The sequence below is a fragment of the Urocampus carinirostris genome, chromosome 13 (assembly GCF_059441175.1).
Source record: "Urocampus carinirostris isolate Australia breed hairy pipefish chromosome 13, RoL_Ucar_1.0, whole genome shotgun sequence".
In the NCBI taxonomy this organism is placed as follows: Eukaryota; Metazoa; Chordata; class Actinopteri; order Syngnathiformes; family Syngnathidae; genus Urocampus; species Urocampus carinirostris.
Genome location: NC_142361.1, coordinates 14,024,037 through 14,040,845, shown reverse-complemented (window position 1 = coordinate 14,040,845; position 16,809 = coordinate 14,024,037). Strand labels below are relative to the sequence as shown.

General features: G+C 38.4%; 1 protein-coding gene across 1 annotated transcript in view; it reads right to left on the bottom strand.

Annotated features, from left to right (window-relative positions):
• chrm3a (cholinergic receptor, muscarinic 3a) overlaps positions 1–16,809 on the bottom strand; it is a 131,408-nt gene that overhangs the window by 66,605 nt on the left and 47,994 nt on the right. Inside the window, exon 2 of the mRNA XM_088351589.1 lies at positions 2,104–2,223. The gene's annotated coding sequence lies outside the window, so the exon portion shown is untranslated. The remainder of the gene's footprint in view (positions 1–2,103; positions 2,224–16,809) is intronic.

Below are 16,809 nucleotides of genomic sequence, written 5' to 3'. Positions count from 1 at the left end.
TGACGATTAAATGTTTTTATGTATATTTTATAAAGTGTTTTATGTTATTGTCTATTGACATTGTAGCTATCAGCCAGTAATGTTGCTCGTCTTTGATAGCCACACCCTTTGATCTGATTTGTATGTAATAAAAAGAAAGGGCTTAGGGTAGTCTCTAGGGTGGGTTGGACTTTTATATCTGAAGCCTTCTCTCCCTGTCATTCTTGCAAGTTCAAAATCAATTAATGTCTTCTCTCTTTTTTGAGTGTCTAAAAAAAGTTCAAACTTGTCACTAATCGTGGAAAGTATTGATACTAAATATGTGGTGAGAATACAGGAATGAAAATATTTTCAACTTTAAATAGATTCCTGCATAACATCTGCAAACTCTTACAAGATGAATTCCGGCCTCCAATCTTTTACCCTGAAACCTGAAAATCATACATTCCGTCAAATGTAAGCGAGCAGCTCCATAGCTTGAGAAAGGTAATTACAGTCCGAGGAATGAAGCGACATGCTTGCTTTATCGGCTTCTTCCCGCCTCCGCCACAAACCCACTTGGTGGTATCTGTTTTTACACCAGCTTCTCGGCAGCGGCCGGCCAAATGAAGTGCACGATGACTGAATTCTATCCAACGCTCCACTGCTCGTAAAGCCTGACTCACTCACACCGACCGTATTCGCTCGAATATAAACACATGCTGGGTGGCTGATTGTAAATCCACTGAACTCCAATCACATTTAAGGCGTCTACACTCGACCCGTTTCGATCCCGAATAAGTATTTTGTGCCGCTAATGAAAATGACGGCTTTCAATTTTTAGTTTCACTCATGGAGACAGTGCATCGACTCCAACCGCGAGCCAAAACCGGAATACATGAATGCCAGTGGCGCATCTCATGATTTCCTCCTATTTGTTTTCTTTCAGAGACAAAATCCATCAATTTATGAACAGAACCATTCTTGTCTATGCGTCTAATAGATAAAGGGACAGTGTGTATTATTTAGCGCCTCCCGGTGGTAAAAAAAAACATTAAACTGTAGTTTTATTTATTAAAGACTTTGTTCTTTGATATGAATGTATTGGTGTAGTATTTCGTTGTATAATAATGGTTAAAAAATATGTGTTTACAACCGATTTCCCGTAGAATGGGTTCTTTTTGGGAAATGACCCCTGTGAAAAATGTGGGATTATGGTTTAGTATTTCAGGAGAATGCATATAATAATAATAATAATAATAATTTCCTTTGTATTGTCATTCTTTGTTAGAACGAAATGTCGATACACCTGACCCGTTGTAGCGAGCCGATGCAGCCACAGCCAACAGAGGGCGCCGCCATTTTACCAATGTTATAAGTCTTAGGTATGACTCGGCCGAGGCGCGAACCAGCGACATCCCTAATGTATAATGCAATAGTAAATTAATAAGCTTTAACTAGTCAAACTCAGCCATACATTAATGTAAGAGCGATGGGATTTGAAGATTTTTAGCCTTTTAGATCTTTGCACATAATAATTTTGGAAAATAAATATGAATATTGCGAACAACACAAGGTGGTGAACCTGATTTTCTCATATATTTTAGTATGCTTTAATCCAACTATTGTAGCTAATACCAAATGACATGTTTATTTAACCTGTCAATACTTGACAGGGTTTTTCCACCTTGTACAAAATTATATTTTAAAAATAAAATAACAATTATTATTGTTGAATTTATTCTGTTTTTAACCTTGCGCATCTTGCATAGGATTCAATCTCGTTGTTTTAATGATTATGAACTACTTACATCATTGACACCATAGGCTGATTATCTTGCTATTCTTTGATATCCACACGCTTTTTGGCAGATCTGCTTTTGGAACCTATGAGGTTTAAAAAAATGAAAGGGCCCAGGGCCTATAGTTGGAATTTGGAATCTCCTCTTATTTTAAGTGTCTCCTAAACTTTAACACCTCCCCCTTGAGAAGCAAAAGTACATATGTTCATTAAGCTGCCAGAAGAGTTAATCAACATCAGTGTTTTGTCTTTTGCAAGGCTAAATTTGGGATCTTTCAAAACAAACACTGCAGTCTCACATTATGCCATTGCGGGGAAAAGACACAGAGGAGGTCTCAACTTACCAAACATTTTGTGGGAGGTGAAGTGTCTGCGGGTCACCTTTCAGCTGGATGCCTTTCGGTCTGTGTCACTGTTGTTCGCTGGGGGGCCAAGATGACACTCGTCTTTGCGGAGCATGCTATCTACGTGGCACAAGAGGAGTGAGGCAATGTTTTAGCTGAGGGATGAAACCACAAAAAAACACTTAACGTCACTATGTTTAGAAATATATCTAGAACAACGACAAAAAACAACAAAGTGATCTCCTCAGTATAATGTACCCATAAAAGTATGTCACTCCCAAACAGCTCTGATTGCAGTTAGCTGTCACTGTCTTTATTTATGAAACGTGATTTCATCAAGGTTGTTCATAAGTCCAGTGAGGATTGCTTCGGGCTGCATAGTATGTGTCAAAGGAAAGAATGGCATGTCTTTATGTTTCGTGAAGTCTTCATGCCTTATATAGTCTCGGTCTCATGTTTCATGCTGCTGGATGGAGCCAGAGGTGGGGAAGCATACCCAAACACAGGCCACAGGCGGCCCATTAGGCTCCAATCGAAAGTACCAAAAACAACATCATTAATATATATATATATATATATATATATATATATATATATATATATATATATATATATATATATATATATATATATATATATATATATATATATATATATATATCATCTCATCTCATTAGCTGCACAGCTTATCCCCAGTAGTGTCGCGGGTTGCTGGAGCCCATCCCAGCAATCATCAGGCAGTGGGCAGAGGACACCCTGAACTGGTTGCCAGCCAGTCGCAGGGCACACAGGGACAGACAACTCGCTTGCTCATTCACACCTAGGGACAATTTGGACCGGCCAATCCAACTGAAATGCATGTCTTTGGAATGTGGGAAGAAACCGGAGTGCCCGGAGGAAACCCACGCAAGCAGGGGGAGAACATACAAACTCCGCACAGTAAGTCCGGTAGCGGGATTGCATTCATTTAATCTCTTAACTCAAAATTCTACACAAAATACTCCATTATGACAATGTGAAAAAGTTTTTTTTTTTTTACTTTATTTGAATTTATTAAAAATAGAAAATTAAGAAATCACATTTACATAAGTATTCACAGCCTTTGCTTAATACTTTGTTGATCCACCTTTGCAGCAAATACAGCCTCAAGTCTTTTTGAATATGATCCCACAAGTTTAGCACACCTATCTTTAGGCAGTTTTGCCCATTCTTTTTTGCCATGTCTCAAGCTCATTCAGGTTGGATGGGAGACGTTTGTGCACAGCCATTTTCAGATCTCTCCAGAGATGTTCGATCGGATTCAAGTCTGGACTCTGGCTGGGCCACTCCAGGACATTCACGGAGTGGTTCTGAAGCCAATATTTTGAGATCTTGGCTGTGTGCTTTGGGTTCGTTGTCCTGCTGAAAAATGAACCTTCGCCCCAGCCTGAGGTCAAGAGCGCTCTGGAGCAGGTTTTCATCCAGGATATCTCTATATATTGCTGCATTCATTTTTCCTTCTATCCTGACTAGTCTGCCAGTTCCTGCTGCTGAAAAACATCCCCACAGCATGATGCTGCCAACACCATGCTTCACAGTAGGGATGGTATTGGCCTGGTAATGAGCGGTGCCTGGTTTCCTCCAAACATGGCGCCTGGCATTCACACCAAAGAGTTCAATCTTTGTCTCATCAGACCAGAGAATTTGGTTTCTCATGGTCTGAGAGTCATTCAGGTGCTTTTTGGCAAATTCCAGACGGGCTTCCATGTTCCTTTTACTAAGGAGTGGCTTTCGTCTGGCCACTCTACCATACAGGCCTGATTGGTGGATTGCTGCAGAGATGGTTGTCCTTCTGGAAGGCACACCTCTCTCCACAGAGGAACGCTGGAGCTCTGACAGAGTGACCATCGGGTTCTTGGTCACCTCCCTGACTAAGGCCCTTCTTCCCCGACTGCTCAGTTTTGGGAAGAGTCCTGGTGGTTCCAAATGTCTTCCATTTACGAATAATGGAGGCCACTGTGCTCATTGGGACCTTCAAAGCAGCAGAAATTGTCTGTATCCTTCCCCAGATTCGTGCCTCAAGACAATCCTGTCTCGCAGGTCTACAGACAGTTCTTTTGACTTCATGCTTGGTGTTTGTGCTCTGACATGCACACTCAACTGTGGGACATTATATAGACGGGTGTGCGCCTTTCCAAATCATGTCCAATCAACTGAATTTACTGCAGGTGGACTCCAACTAAGCTGTACAAAGATCTCAAGGATGATCAGTGGAAAAAAGATGCACCTGAGCTCAATTTTGAGCTTCATGGCAAAGGCTGTGAATACTTATGTAAATGTGATTTCTTAGTTTTTTACTTTTAATAAATTGAAAAAAAAACTTTTTCACATTGTCATAATGGAGTATTTTGTGTAGAATTTTGAGATAAGAGATAAAATTAATACTATTTGGAATGAGACTGTAACATAACAAAATGTGGAAAAAGTGAAGCGCTGTGAATACTTTCCGGATGCACTGTATATAGTTGGCAGTCCATGTAACTCAGTGAGCACTGGTCTAGTAAACTGGGGGTGGGAGTTCAATTCTAATCAGGGCCTAGATGAATTATATCTTGATAGAGTAGAACGTTCATCAGAATGCATTAGAGAAATAATAGAGTTTTCTGTTAATGTGTTTTGGGGGAATTATTGTAGAAACAATGAGACCCTATTGTTGCTGTTTTTGGTGTTCTGGTTTACTTTTGGTGTGGAGACCATGAGTCTTCTGTTGAGTCTTATCAAACAACTGGCGGGATCCAGTATTGAGAAACGACTGGTGTGAAGCTGCAATTCGGGTAATTTTTCATTGACATTTGTTTAATTCTTTCTTTATCGTCAGCTTCTCGGGTGTACAAGCAATTGTCAGTTGTTTTGATAGCCCACTGGTGAAACCATTACAGGCTAGTTCTATACCCACTCCAAAATAATCTTTTTTATTTATTTTCATTTGTTTTTATTGAAAAGCTCAATGGAACTGCTTCACTCCAGCGTTTGTTGTACTTGTTGTGTCTCAAAACCTGGATGTTAAACGGACACAAAGTGGAAAAAAAGTCTGTCCATCAACAAATGGTGACAACTGACATTCTGAAAAGGGGTATATCCTCACTAAGGCGGCAAGGTGCGAACAGAACGTTAAGAGGTAGGGGGTATTTATCCTTTACGAGTTACATTCTGTTAGCACTGTTTAAATTCGAAGGAGGGAAGCACGATTTATGCACATTGAATTGGCACCTGGAAAGGTTTACTGTTGCTGGAATGGAAAGCAGTTGCATCCACATCATGTTACTTTGGAGAGGCAGTTCAAGTTAGTGGAATATATATTATTGTTAATAATAATCAGTTCCCAAAACCTTTTTGCAGCAGTCAATCTGTGAAGTAGAGACCATAATCAAATGATTTAATTTGTGAATACTCAATAACAGCTTCGAGTATTTGTTCAACCAAAAAAATGAATCATACTTCACAAATGTTTTTTTTGGTTTTTTTGTTTTTTTTTTACAAAAAACTTACTGTCAACTTTTAAATTTTTACAAATAATCTTGCTGTTTTATTCCACTACTGTATTGAATAAGGACATGATCCACTCTACATGATACTTTGTTGCCGTCACGTCGACGTTTAGGGAAAAATGCATTTACCTTCTGGGTGGCAAACTCAAAAGATTCAGATTCAGATTCAGATCTACTTTATTGTCATTCTAGTACACGTGTATACAGAACGAAATGTCGATGCATCTGACCCCCACAGTTTCCTTGAATGTACAGATATAAATAAAGTTGTATTGTATTTTGGCTACGTATAGTATTTTACCATAGTGCCGATAGTGCAAGAAGAGTAGCTAACCAGATGTGCAAAATGGGCAGTCAGGTTAACAAGTCAGGTACACAGTAACATTAACACTGTAACAATAACGCTGTAATTACAATAGTGCAGAGAGCAATGTGCAAGGAGTGGCAAGCTATAAAAAACTGCCAGTAGTGCAAAAAGTCAGATTAGCAGCCGTTTAGATTTAAGTTAACTATATGTTAGATTGACCATTTAACAGTCTAATGGCCAGGGGGACTAGACTATTGCGGAGCCTGGTGGTCCTGCACCGCACACTGCAGTACCTCCTCCCAGAGGCTAGCAGAGTGAACAGTCCATGATGGGGGTGAGAGGGGTCCCCGGTAATGTTCTTAGCATGGGATAGGCAGCGCTTCTGGCCAATGTCCTGAATGGAGGGAAGTGTAGTCCCGATTATTTTCTCTGCTGTCCTCGTTACCCTCCTCACACTACCCCAGTCGGTAGCGCTGCAGCCTCCACACCACACAGAGATACAGCTGGTCAGGATACTCTCTATGGTGCCCCTGTAGAATGTGATGAGGGAGGGTGGGGGCAGGTGGGCTCTCCTCATCCTCCGCAGGAAGTACAGGCGCTGCTGTGCCCTCTTAACCAGTGATGCAGTGTTCACGGACCAGGTGAGTTTGTTTGTAATGTGCACCCCTAGGAACTTGATACTGCTGACAACCTCCACAGCCTTGTTGTTGATGCAAAGTGGCGACCAATATGGATTTTTAAGGAAGGATACCGAATATTAGATTAAGAGTAGACCGATAATCGATATCTGGAGCCAATGTTCATTTGCTGCAAAACCTTAGAAATTGGCGCGATACAATTTTAAGGATGCAAAAAAAGAAATTGTCTTAAGGTCAAAGAAAACATTAGTAGCGGTCTGAAAACATTTACAGAAAATAATCAGAATTTCAACACAACATGACTAATCTTAAAGGTGTGCTATTACTCTGTAGTCTCCTGCAAACAGTAGGTAGGGGATATTTTAAATTCAGTTCAAATATTTGTTTACACACGGAAATACAATAAAACCAGGGTCTCTTTCAAAATGAGGCTTTGATTACAGCAATCAGTGAACGACTGCGTACAATAAACAAGCATCACAATTTGGCTACTATAGTACGCTACTAGTCATTTAAATCAAAGTAACCCCAAATTCAACCCAAGCACCCCCAAAGATTATAGCATTTTCAAACTCTCTTTTCCTTTGTATAGGACAGGATAAGCTAAAATATGGTGGAATTGCTAGATAAAAAAAGTAAAACAAAAAATTCATAGTGCAGTGTATTTCAACCAGTGTCCAGAGGCACACTAGTGTGCCGTAACAATTTATCTAGTGTGCTGCAGCAAATTGGCCAACTTTATATTTGCAAAAAGCATGCTATTGTTCAATATATTTGCATTTCTCCAGTGTTTAGCCTGGTTATTCTAACATTTACCTGCGTAAGTAAGTATAGTAAATCTTAAGTAAATTATAGTAGTATAACCTGTATGACATCCTGAGCCACGTTCTTGATAAATTACAGTAAAAATGTTACGCTGTCAGTTAAGGCAACGTATGACAGAAATTTGAAAAAAAATAACTCATGAAACTGGTGCAATTAAATTTTCAATCTTTTCGAACAGACAGTGTGCCTCAAGATTTTTAATAAAAAAAGTGTGCCTCGTCTCTAAAAAGGTTGGAAATCCATGTCTTAGGTCATGGTGAGAATAAGTTAAATCCACAACAGTAAATTATAATGAAATGAATTGTAGCTTCTTTCAAATTTTACAAACCATTGACAGTTTCTTTAGACAACGTCTGGAAATATTTCCAAATTCATTATTTGCAAACAAACTCCGATCTTGAGCAAACTTACTGAGTCAAATAATGAATTTACATTAATGTTCAAAAATTGCAAATATTTCAGTCATATTCGACTTTTCTGGTCTTTTTTTACAGCTCTCAAACCTTTCATTAGCGTCTCAATTTTCGGTTGCCCGGCCATTGTTACACTTTTCACTACCCTGACTACTGAGAAACGGCAATTATCCAGTGAGCACTTCAGATGGTGTACATTTGCTCATTAGTAATCAGAAATAGAAATAACAACTCTACATGTGAAGAAGAAAGGTCATGCCATTATAAGGTGCTTCCGTAATCCGTTTCCGAGCAAATTACTCACAAGAGGAAAACATCTTTCATTTGCTCTTGTCTTTGAAAGGCATGTGGTCCAATTATGCATGTGAAACTTCATAATAAATATTAATGTTGCTTTGTATAGCTGCAAGGTGACATGCTGTGACACGCCGGAATCAAACCCACCTTCTTTCAGTAGCAAACCTTTTTTTTCACTCATGTCATCTCAGGCGTTATTTCATGTCTCTTTGATTATGCTAATTTTCAATTAATTCATTGAACTAGCGATCCAACCAAATAAGTAAGTATCCCAAAACAGGGAAACAAATGCACGGCCTATTGATATCTAAAACATACTAAATTGGGCCCACGGCTTTTATGGTAAATGGTAAATGGTCTGCATTTATATAGCACTTTTCAAGTCAATGACCTCCCAAAGCACTTTACAGTGTGCTTCACACTTACCCATTCACACACATACTCACACACTAATAGCGGCCATGCAGCAATGCAAGGCGCTGACCTGCTTATTGGGGGCATTAGGGATTCAGTGTCTTGCCTAAGGACAATTCGACATATAACACGGAGGAGCCGGGAATCGAAAATGCGATCTCTTGATCCCAAGACGAGCGCTCTACCTCCTGATCCATCCATTAGCTCCACTGTTTTTCCTCAGTAGGGTCGGGGGGTGCTGGGGCCCATTCCAGCTATCTCCGGGCAGTGGACAGGGGACACCCTGAACTGGTTGCCAGTCGCAGGGCACACAGAGACAGACAAATCATTAGCTCAATCACACTTATGGACAATATGGACCAACTACTTAACCTGGCATGCATGTATTTGGAATGTGTGAAGAAACCAGAGTGCCCAGAAGAAACCCACGCAAGAACAGGCAGAGCAAGCAAACTCCCCACAGGAAAGCTGGTAGCTGGATGTGATCCCATGACCTCAGAAGTGTCCCGGAGAAGCGCTAACCCCTCAGCCGCCGTGCTGCCTCCACAGTTCAAAGACTATACTGTACATGAAATATATCATCTTTAGACATTTAAGAATATTTTTGTGCAAGTTTTGTCACGATCCAGCCAAATTTCGCACTCATTGTCGCTTGTGCCGCGCCCTGAAAGACTGGTACTATTCCTTTAGCCATGAGTTGTCCGGACTGTGCTTTGTTTTTTGATCATTTTCGTATTTGGGTTCAACTGCCAAAACTTCAAAAGATTTACCTCATGAAAGAAGCTCAAACTCATCTCAAGAAGTTAAACAACCCCCAGTCCACAGTGACTTCGATTGACTGGCATGAGGGCGAACTTTTAAAATGACTTTGTGCAACTCAGAAAACTAAAAAACTGTCAAATTTGCTTATGATGCGAGAAATGTGCAAACAATGGCAAGCAGAAAAATGCAGTTACAGTTTCCAGTGGACTTTTTTCAACGCCTCAGACAAAGTACAAGGAAGATTGTTTTAAAATGTCACTAAAACACTATTGACAGAATGTAGCCTTTTCCTATATCACATTTATGTCCGTAATATGTTCTGCCAATGAAATGCTTATTAAGAAGAAGTTCATCTGCAGCCTATGATTTTACAATATTCTCCTCGCCAAAAATTCAACATGCAAAGGACAAAAGTCTTAGGAAAACATCTCACCACTTTAAATCATCTTAATGCTCTCTTTGTTTCTCTCTGGAATCACATCCATATCGTGCTTCTTTGACAATCCCTAAGGTTGAATAAAAGTTGTAATGGGAATAAAGATACATTATGGGAAAAAAATATGGACCACTGCAGTCAAGTGGAAATTGCAGGATGTAGTAATACTGACGATGCTTGATGGCAAAAAAAACAAAGTGTCCGCATTTTGTTTTACTAAAAATGTAATCCAGAAAGAGAATGGGAGTGAACAGCTAATGGACAAATGCAACAAATTAGAGACAGCAGCAGTTTAACGGTGACTCTGTGGAAATAAAACTGAAGAAACATACATTTCTGAGATGAATGAGAACTGCATCTAATGGACCTTATTCTTGATATCAAAGGGGACTTTTAGTTGATATGCGGTTGATGATTCCCAGAAAACATCATTGCAGCCAAGTACCATAATAAAGGCTGAAAAACTCAATAACGTACACATTGAGTAACATTAAATAGAACAAAAGCATCTATTTACTTCATGATATCGGAGTCTAATTTTCGTGGTTGCCAAAAAACGGACAACGTCAAAGAGGAAATGACTCAAAAGGCACAAATTGCAGCTTCCAGATGAAACCATAGATGAGTACTGATATTTTAATTGGGATAATAATAGCCTTATTTCGGGTAAAATGGACCCAGGGCCAAAGTATCAATTTTGGCTAGAATATTGTTGTTGTTTTTTTTGACGCCTATAGTCTAGAGAACTTAATTGAACCTACTGACAACTTGACAATTTTGTTCTAATATTATCAGATAAATGAACCAGGAATTTCTTATGCCTCCATTGGTAATGTTTATTTGTAAACAGACACAAAAGACAACAAACTACCTTTGTAAAAAAAATCCTCATAAAATGAACATGAAATGAAAGTAATTCTGGCTGTATTATTAAGGCACCATCAGTTGCTTATACCGTATTTTCCGCACTATAAGGCGCACCTAAAAGTCTTAATTTTTTTCAAAAGCTGACCATGCGCCTTATAACACAGTGCGCCTTATATATGGCTCAATATTAAATTCGCAAGGTCTCGCAACTTACTCAACAGCCGCCGACTCGATTTTACCCCGAACGTGGAGTAGTCCGCAGTGTATGCTGGGATTTATATACCGGCGTTTCATTGGCTAACCAATGTGTCAATCATCATTTGAATCGATCACTATTGGCTGAAGTTATTCGGAGCCTCGGATTGGCTAGATGGCCAAAACAAACCCTGCAATTGGCCGAAAAAGATGTGTCAATCATCAGTTAAATCGATCGCTATTGGCTGAAGTTATTCAGAGCCTCCAATAGGCTAGATGGCCAAAACAAACCCTGCAATTGGCCGAGTTTAGCAATGGCGTAGCAAGCTTAGCAAGCTTGCTAAAGTACATAAAGAAACATGTTTTATTAGTCTGTATTTGCAAATAATTTACTCTCCTGGATTTACTTCACCAACGGTTGTAAGAAGACCATGATTGCGTATCATTATTGAACGTGAGAACTTAGGTGAGTTATGCGGCTTTATATTTTCCCGGTATCTTGTTTCAGAACGATCTTGATGTTGCTTGGATGAGTTGAGTGAATTAAACTCAATTCCGAGTGTTTATTGTCATATGCACAGTAAAGTTGTGAGCGAAAAAGAAAATAGAAACATAGAAATGTTTGGCATTTCTTGAATCCCAAGACTTCAACCTTCCGAATGATATTTGAAATGACGCATTTAAGTGACATCGTACGGACACCGCATCCGCACGTGTCTACGACACGTATTTGCTTCTTTGCAAGCTTTGGGAATGTTAAGGGGGTAATCAGTTTGACTGAATCATCTGACTGTTTTGTCGACGTTCCCATTGTAGCGCCTTATAATCCGGTGCGCCTTATCTATGGAAGATATTGGACCAAAAACTATTTTTTGGGGGTGCGCCCTATAACCCGGTGCGCCCTATAGTGCGGAAAATACGGTAATTTATCTTTTAGATCTAAATCACTCAGAGAGAAAATGTATTCTATCATTCACTAAAGTACAATAAAATGAATTGCATGTAAACTGACACACAGTGAAAACAAAAACAATAATCATAATCATCTGAAGGGCCGAAGAAAACTTGCTGCCTGGAGGTATCCAGCAGGCCTTGACTTAGACATTCTGTAAGTGATGTAAATGATAGCAAATTCCCAAAAAACTGTCATAATGAAAACGTGAAAAGTATTTAAACGTTTCATAATAAATGTCCTAAATGACTTGACTTGACTTATTCAGCTTATACAAATCTTGACTGAAATTTGTTATTTATACATTACCATCACATCCATATTCATAAAATTGAAATTATTTAAAGATTATTTCAAGAGTTCTAGAATTCATTCAATGATGTTACTCTCCAATGGGAATTGTGGATGACAGCCGATTTTAGCCATTATGACTCATTGTTGAAGAAAAATTTGTTCTGTAGCTAAATAGTCACAGGACATCAAAAGGCAAAAGGCAATAGAAAAAATATGTTTGGTAAAAAAGAGTTGAACAGTACTTGAAAGCAGTTGTTTCCACGTAAACTTCTGAGAAACACAGCTTTCGGTGAAAAGATGCATTTCAAGCAGAACTTTTCCATTAGTGTTTTTTTTTTTGCATTTGTTATACCTCCAATATCTAAACAATCCTTTATATAAAACGCGATTAAACTTTACTTGCGAAATCTGATTTAATTGTATTAACAATGAACTCATGCATGAACGATGCTAAAACTTTTCATCGTTTCTGGTGACGTCATCACACGAGTTCAGTGACCCGGAGGCCGCCCAGGCACTCTCTATTGCTGGATAGAGGAAGCAACACGAGGAAGTGGGGGCTCCTCGTTGTGTGGACACAGATCTGATCAAAGCCATTCCCGCCATCAAGTGATAAAATCCATCCATCCATTATCTGCACCGTTTATCCTCAGTAGGGTCACGGGGGTGCTGGATCCCGTTGCAGCCATCCCCGGGCAGTGGGCAGTGAACACCCTGAACTGGTTGCCAGCAAGTCGCAGGGCACACAGGGACAGACAATTCGCGCGCTCATTTACACCTAGGGACAATTTTGTTTTTGGAATGTTGGAGGAAACCGGAGTGCCCGTAAGAAACCCACGCAAGCACGGGGAGAACATATGCAAACTCCGCACAGGAAGGTTGGTAGCTGGATTTGAACCCATGACCTCAGAACTCTGCCGCATACACACTAACCACCGCGCCGCCATGCTGCCCCAAGTGATAATGTTTCACATTGAAATGTTTCCTAAAGGCTTCATACTTACATAACTGATATTTACTATTTTTATGTTTTAGCACTCAGAACAATGTTTATGAAAACGTATTTATACTTTCTGAATGAGTTAATTGAACACCCAATTAAGAGATAATAAACATGATTACATTTCAGATATTTTACTTTTCATTTAATATTCTGGACTGACATCAAATAACGATTACATGTGAAAACAATACAGTATTAGTCAGGCACACGCTTGTATTTAATTATTTTGCAAGAGTGGGCTGGATTTACTTAAAAATAAGAAATTAAAAAGTAATAAAATAATGGGTATGTTCTATCATTCAGTCAACTGAATTATTTTTACAAATATAATTGGATGAAAACAGAATAAAATAGGGTTGCATGTGTGCAATTGAAGCAAAACCCCAAAAATATATTAACCCAAAATAACACTTTCTTCAAGGAGAAGTAATTTACAATAAACATACACGATTATTCCTTGTGTATGATGAAAAATCAAATAATCTTAGAAGCCGGAGAAAACCTAGCCCACGGGCCTTGACTTTGACTTATTATATACTGAGGGGAGTGAACATTAGATCATTCTGTGGTAGTTTGTTACAAGGAAAAATGATCTGTTGTGTAAAAGAGAAAAAAGGTTTTGATCGAAATATTTTGTCACTGTGCTCTATTTACTCAAGTTAAGAAATAAAGTGGAAGAAAAAAAGCAGAAAACGTATTTTCCACCCTATATGGAAGCAGGTGAGACTGCTGGTGACCTTAAAGTGATAAAAGTGCCGCGTTTCCTCAGCGATGCTGCAGCTGATCCACAATCCTACCCCAGAATTATTTATGAGAGAGTATGAAAAAATAAAACAGCATATCTTTCTGGCATGTAACAGGCATCATATTTCATTTTCTTTTCGCAAGCCTCTTAACCTTGTACTGCTTGGAAAAAGCAACAGAATTGAATAAAATAAGACTGAAAACTCAAGGGGAAGTGTAATAATCATAAAACATGACTGCAGAGAGACACTCAGATTAGAAAGTAGCTAATAGGAAGTTATAGCATCAGATCAAACCCTCACAAAGGAGTGATAAAAAACAGGAATCATGTTTGCCCAAAGGGGAAGTGCCGTTTGCTTTTTGCAAAGGCAAACGCAGATCTAAAAGTGCGTGTGATCCAAAACAATTAAACTGCTTCCTGACAACCTTTATTTAACGTATTTTCCGTACTACAAGGTGCAGATTATACATATACAAGGCGCACAGACTATAGGACACATGGACTTAAACTGAGGTTAGAGCTTGGGTTGCATTAATAACAAATATATTTAAATTGAAATAATTTACCTCATAAAACATAAATTAGTATTATTACATCTGGTTTTACCAATAGAGACAATTAACACGTTAACCACAAAAGGGCACTCAAAGAACATTCTTTATGTTTTTCAAAGGCAGAACAGTTACCGTATGGAGTATCATTTAACAACAATTCAAACAAGGATACGTAATTTTGTAGAAAATGTTACCATACATAAAAATCCTCATTCAAGTAATCACAATTTGTTTCTTACTTCCTGACAATTTTTCAGGCATAAAAAGTCTCTCACCTTTAGGGGAAATCCACCGTTTTGAAGTAAAAAAGGGTGACTTGCGTTAATCATACTGATCCAAGGAGAAATGTTTTATTTTGGGGTGTGGGGTATAGTAAGATTTCCCAGAGTGAGTAGGGTGTTTGAAGAGGTGCGTTTGAAATAAAAAAGTGTAGTTTGCGTGGGGACGAGTAACTGTATTGACTTACGTTAATCATACTGATCCAAGGAGAAATGTTTTATCGTGGGGTTGGGTGTATAGTGAGATTTCCCAGAGTGAGTAGGGTGTTTGAAGAGGTGCGTTTGAAATAAAAAAGTGTAGTTTGCGTGGGGACAAGTAACTGTATTTTTTCATGTGTAACGTACAATTGACCTCATTATCATACTTTTTTTTTTTTTAATTAAAGGTGCCAGAGATTAATGTTAGAGAATGGAAAAAACAGAGAGTAGTCCTGAAAAATATAAATAAACGCAAAAAAGCAAAGGGAAACAAATATTTGGTGTATCTTATGATAAATCGGACTTCGATAGACATGAAATAAATACATTGTAAATTTAATGTTGGTATTGTGTTCATAGTTGTCAATAAAATGATTAAATGAATTATGGTCATGTGTATTCAACAGCGTTTGTCACTTTTAAAGCTTATTTTGAGCTGAGAGAAAGTCAAACAAAATGTTATACTGAGTTTTAATTTTAAAAAAATGTGCGTTATACACAAATATGTTATTGCTTGCACGCCCTTCTCACCTTTTTAAGCACCCTGACTCGTTTTCATGCGTTTTGTCCAGAGCGCCATTTTTTGCGATGAGCGTTCGAAAATTGGTGTCTGTGTTGCCGTCAAAGTGCTCTTTTGTTTCCTTTTAGTAACAAACATTAACATGTTAACAAAAGGGCACTCGAAAAACATCTGTTTCCCAAAGGCAGAACAGCTAAAATATGCATTATCTTTGAATTGTAATTATGCATTTCCTATTTTATTCCCCATATTTTGGGGATATAAGGTGCACTTTCAAATCTTTGATCAAATCAGGCTTTTGAGCTTGGAACACGCGGTAATGTCAATGTTTGTTTTTTTTCTAGGTCAGGCAATTTGACCTGTGCACAGATGTCACCCAGAGCACTGCCAAGCACCTTAACACCTTACGCTAAGTGTACTGCTGCTGGAAGTGGAGCACTTGGCAGAAAATTAAAGCAAAATGAAGGCGGAAACAGATGGAAGAGGGGCCGACACTGTGATAGTAAAATATTCAGGGAACAACAACAGCAGTGCACAATACACAAATCCTGCTTTGCTACAGATGTATAAAGTAGCAGGATGGTATTGAAAGGGAATGAAAAATTTAGAGGTGAACTTCATTTGTTCTTCAGTTAAACCAGGGGAGCCTACACTTTTTCCTCATGTGAGCTACTTATAAAATGCCTTTGTCAAAATGATCTACAGTACCTACCAAAAAAAGCAAAACGTGTATCTATAGATAAAGCCTGTTGAGTATTGTTCTTTCGTACCATGCAATGTATCTTGCATTACTGCATGAGCCCATATTTTGAAATATAACCCAGTATATTTTTTATGTCATTACTGTACTCTGATGACTTGCACCAAATGGAATCAAGCATCCAGACAATAGCTCTTGGGATTGTTGCGGCACAGTCAGATTTACATATAAGTGAACCTACATCTTATTCATCATTTGATTGGCAGACCAAGAAAGATATATAAACCGTAACATATAAAAATATGTTTTTATTATCTTAACTTAAAAATGAAGTCTATACGCTAATTATATTGAATAAAATATTCAATATAGACAATGCAACAAGAAAAAATTACTGGATGGCTTGACTTGTTGACTGTTAGTTTACTAATATTATCACTAATTCTGTTCTCTGGGATTGGGGTGTGCGCCAAATCTGAATTTGGTTTCACTATCGCCCTCTTCCATGAGGCAAAATAATTGCATCCTTCACTCTGCATAAGAAGATGCTCAATACAGAAATACGTATTGCAAAAGGAAAATTAATGTTTAAAAAGTAAAAGGAAGAATACAAACTACGGAGACTCAAAGTGACAAAAACGCTTTATTAAACCGCTCTCTTTTTTGTCTTTTTGAGGTTTTTGGTTGCAGCAAGATGACTAACAATTATGTCAGTGCTCTTTGGGGCTTAAGTCAAGTAAAATATAGGCTTATTTCTCGAGCTACGAGTATTTTTAAAAAA